At 36.8% G+C, this 4,435-nt stretch overlaps 1 long non-coding RNA gene across 1 annotated transcript; it reads left to right on the top strand.

The window, feature by feature from the left end:
* Positions 1-516: 516 nt before the first annotated feature.
* Positions 517-3,740, top strand: LOC144710444 (uncharacterized). The gene is made up of 2 exons (XR_013583291.1): positions 517-650; positions 3,376-3,740. It is a non-coding gene; the product is annotated as an uncharacterized LOC144710444 (long non-coding RNA).
* The last annotated feature ends 695 nt before the right edge of the window (positions 3,741-4,435 follow it).

The raw sequence follows: 4,435 nt of genomic DNA, 5'->3' as shown, positions 1-4,435 counted from the left end.
AAAAGCTTCTTTGTTCTTGATGAATTGGAGCATGATTTTGATATACATTTTTGTTTGTTATTTCTTGGGTATCCACTATCTCAAGGGTTCCAAGAATTTTGAGTTAAAGGTCTATTCATCTTGGACCTATTGATGAACATAACTTGCTCATGCAATGGGCAGTCCACTTCTACATGATCAGTGCTAGAACTAGTGTTTGCCCGTCCTGATACCGGTACCGGATGCCGGTATCGGGACGGATACTGTACCGGATACCGGAATGGCAAATTCCGGTATCCTGTTTTTTCGATATCCGGATATCGGATATCGGTATCGGATATTGACTGCTACAGTGCCGATATCCGATACCGATATCCGTCCCGATTTGGCATCCGTCTCCGTCTCACGGGGACAGATGCCGGTATCAAATATCGGATGTGGATATCGAAAACCGATATCCACATCGGATCAACCTTATTCTTAACTTTTGTAAGGTTGACCGTGTATTTTTGATTCAAAATTTTTGTATCAAAAATACACGGTGACTCAGTGACATTCGGTGACTCGGTATCGGGACGGACTCTGTGGAGCTTAGACAGCTTAGACGGCTTAGACAGCGGAGGACGGCAGAGGACGGCGGAGGACGGCGGAGGACGGCTGCAGCTACAGAGGTAGGTCTTCTGTTCATTTCCTGCTGCTTTCATCTGGTAGCACAATGAAATCCTGCTGAATGATCTCCTTATTTCCACTTTGTAATTTTTTATACTGCGATGCGAAACTTTGTTCTTGATCTTAGAATGGAAAATAGAGAAAGTAAAACTCAAAAGATGAGAAAAATCTTGTCACGCAATGATCTTCTTATTTTCGCTTTGTTAATTTCTTGAAATCTTATCCGTGACTTTGTTCTTGATCTTCGAATGGAAAGGAGACAAAGTAGTAATTTAGTGAGAAAGAGGATCCATCACAAGTAGGTGTTGTGCTGAGAATGCCAAGTTTTCTTCTTCTGCTATGCTTGAATCATTATTTTTTTAAAATTATGCTTGAATTATTCTTGAGCGGAATTATTCTTAATTCTTGAGCGGAATTTCTTTCCTTAATCTCTCTTACCCTCTCATTCTTACTATCCTTTTTTCGTTCTCAAATTACATTTCGCTGGAATTATTCCTCTAATTCTCCTCCTCTTCTCTCATTCCATCGCAATCTATGTTTCTTTCTATCTTCTAATATTTAACTCTTCCTTTCTTCTCTCATTCTCTCCTACTCTGTGATTAATTCTGTAATTCTTTCACCCGATTTTCTTTCTTTCGTCCTTTATCTCACTCTGTGACTCTCCCTTCCAGTGTAATTCTTTCTCTAATTCTCCCTTTCTTATCGAATTCTATCGCATTCTCTGTTCCTCTTTATATTTCTATCTCTATAAGTCTCCCTCCCTTCTCACATTCTCCCTTACTCTCTACTTATTTCTCTCAATTTTCTCTCTTCCACCCTCCCTCTCACTCTGTCACTCACCTTTTCTGTCATTCCATTGAAGCGGAATGACACTTTGAATCGTTTCCCTGATCCTATCACACTCTTTGAATCTTTCCATGTTCTTTCTCTTATTCTTATTCTTTATTTTCCTATTCTACCGTTTTAATCTCTTCTTTTTCACTTTCTCCTTTTTCTCTTCTTGTTTTTTTTCCTCCTCCTGTGTCTTCTTTGTTTTTTTCTTCTTCTACTTCTTTTTTATTTACCTATTCTACGTTTTTTTTCTCTTCTTTTTTCTCCTCCTCATTTTTTTCTTCTCTTCTTCTCCATATTTTTCTTCTTCTTCTTGTTTCTTCTCTTATTCCTAATAATTGATCTTCTTCTTCTATTTTTCTCTTATTCTTCTTCTTATTTTTCCAACTCTACCGCTTTAATCTCTTCTTTTTCACTTTCTCCTTTTTCTCTTCTTGGTTTTTATTCTCTTCTTCCTCTTCTTTATTTTTTCCCTCTTCTTCCTCTTCTTTATTTCTCCCACGTTCTTGCTCTCTTTTTTTTCCCCCTCGTTTTTCTCTTCTTCTTCTTCTTTAATTTCATCCTCTATCTTTTACTTCCCTTTCCTTGTTTTTTTCTCTTCTTCTTCTTTTTTTCTCTTACTCTTCTTCTTATTTTTCCAACTCTACCGCTTTAATCTCTTCTTTTTTCACTTTCTCCTTTTTCTCTTCTTGGTTTTTATTCTCTTCTTCCTCTTCTTTGTTTTTTCCCTCTTCTTCCTCTTCTTTATTTACTTCTCCCACGTTCTTACTCTCTTTTTTTTTCCCCCTCGTTTTTCTCTTCTTCTTCTTCTTTAATTTCATCCTCTATCTTTTAATTCCCTTTTCTTGTTTTTTCTCTTCTTCTTCTTCTTTAAATTCCTATTCGACCTTTTTATTCTGTATTTTCTTCTCTTCTCTGATTTTCTCTTCTTTTTTTCCCCTCCTCTTTCTCTTCTTTTTTTTGTGCCATTCTGGATTTACTCTCTTCGTCCTCTTCTCTGGTTTTTCACTCTTCTTCATCTTCTTCATTTACTTGTTCCACATTTTTATTCCCCCCCTTCCCCCCCCCCCCCGTTTTTCTCTTCTTCTTTTACTTTAATTTCTTCATCAACCCTTTTCTTCCTTTTTCTTCTTATTTACACTTCTTCTTATTCTTTAATTTCCTTTTCTACATTCCTCTGCTCTATTTTTATCTTCCTCCTCTTTCTCCTCTTTGTTTTTTTCCCTCGCTCGGCATCCCTCATGTTCTGACCCCGCCTTTTTAACTGTATAAACGTGCATTCTTCCTCGCACCTCAATCTCAATTTTTCTGGTATATCTAATGTTCTTCCTTTATCAATATATGCCATTCTCCTTTGGTTCACTCTTTATTTAATTGTGGTATTCGTTGCATCTGTTACTTAATTCATGGTTTAAATCGCAGTTTGGCATCATGTGATGCCGTTCTCTCCCTTGTTTTTCTCTCCTTCTTCATCTTCAATCTCCTCCTCTACCCCTTTCTCCCTTTCTTCCCCATATTCTTCTTCTAATTTCTTCTCTTATGATTATTAATTAATCTTCCAACCTCCAACTCTCCCTCACTTTTTTCTGACATCTATAACTCTCTACCTTTACATCTCCCATCGCGTTCCCTCCCCCCTCTTACGTTCTTTCCCCCCTCTTTAATTCTATAATTCTGCTTTCTTCATCTCACCTCATTATCATGCTCTCTGTTTCAATAATTCTTGCTTGAATATCTATCGTTCTTCCTTTACTTGTATATTCCATTCTCCTTTTTTCACTATTTATTAAATTGTCGTATTCATTGCACCCGTTACGTAATTCATAGCTTAAATCGCAGTTTGGCATCATGTGATACCGTTGTGTTGATTTTTTGCTTACCAAATTATGACATCAGAAACATGAACCTACCCGGAGGCAATGACCCAGCCCAAGAAAGATCTGGGTCAAGAGCTGTAGGCCCCCAACGTACGGAGGTGGGATTTTCTCGTGCCGTACAGAGTCAACCTCGTTCAAATCATTCAGTCATCATTAACTACTTCGAACAGATGGAAGATGGATACTATACATGCTTACTGTGCCGGGAGTTGAACCCCCACAGTAAGAGGAAACCCATTGATAACATGCAAATTAATATACTTAATTACTGAATTATACATTCTATGTATGTGTTTTAATGGTCATATTTGCATGTTATCATGATAAAATACATTGAAATCAGTTAACATGTCGTTTTTCTATTATTTCATATTTTTTATCATTTTTTACATGGAATTTGACATTGTTTCAGTGAAGAAATATTTTTACATGATTTTATTTGCTTGGTTTAAGGTCAGTAAATCATCTCCTGATTTTTCTGAATTTTTCCCATATTTTTATGAATTTTTCTGAATTTTTCTGAATTTTTCTGACCATTATTTAGGCAAGAAATGATTTTTATTTAATTAAATAATATATTGAGTATTTATTTTGCATTTTAAATGCATTTAAAATGAATATCCACGTCATTCGCCCAAAATTCGGGCGAATGAAGGGATATATTAATTAAATAAGAAAGGAGAGAAGAGAGGAGAGAGATAGGAAAAGTCAAATAGAGTGATTAAAAGAGAGAGAGAGAGAAAAGCGGAAGAGAGAGGAGAGAGAGTAGAGCGGCTAGAGAGGAGAGAGAAGAAAAGATATTTAATAGGAGGAGAGAGAGTAGAGCGGCTAGAGAGGAGAGAGAATAAAAGATATTTAATAGGAGGAGAGAGATTTGAAAAGTCAGAAAGTGCGGCCGACGCGGACAACGAGGGTGCACGTGTCCCGAAACACGGAAAGCGAGAAAATCAAGCCCAGCCAATAGGAAATTCTGATTTTTTTAGAGAAAATAAAAGAGATCCAACGGCCCACATTTGATCTCACTAAAACTGCGATATCTTGAGATCTACAACTCCGATTGGGCTGAAATTTTGAGGGCA

This window comes from Wolffia australiana, chromosome 12 (genome assembly GCF_029677425.1).
Source record: "Wolffia australiana isolate 7733 chromosome 12, ASM2967742v1".
Classification (NCBI taxonomy): Eukaryota; Viridiplantae; Streptophyta; class Magnoliopsida; order Alismatales; family Araceae; genus Wolffia; species Wolffia australiana.
The sequence above is the reverse complement of the archived record's forward strand: the minus strand, read 5'-3'. Positions and strand labels throughout refer to the sequence as shown.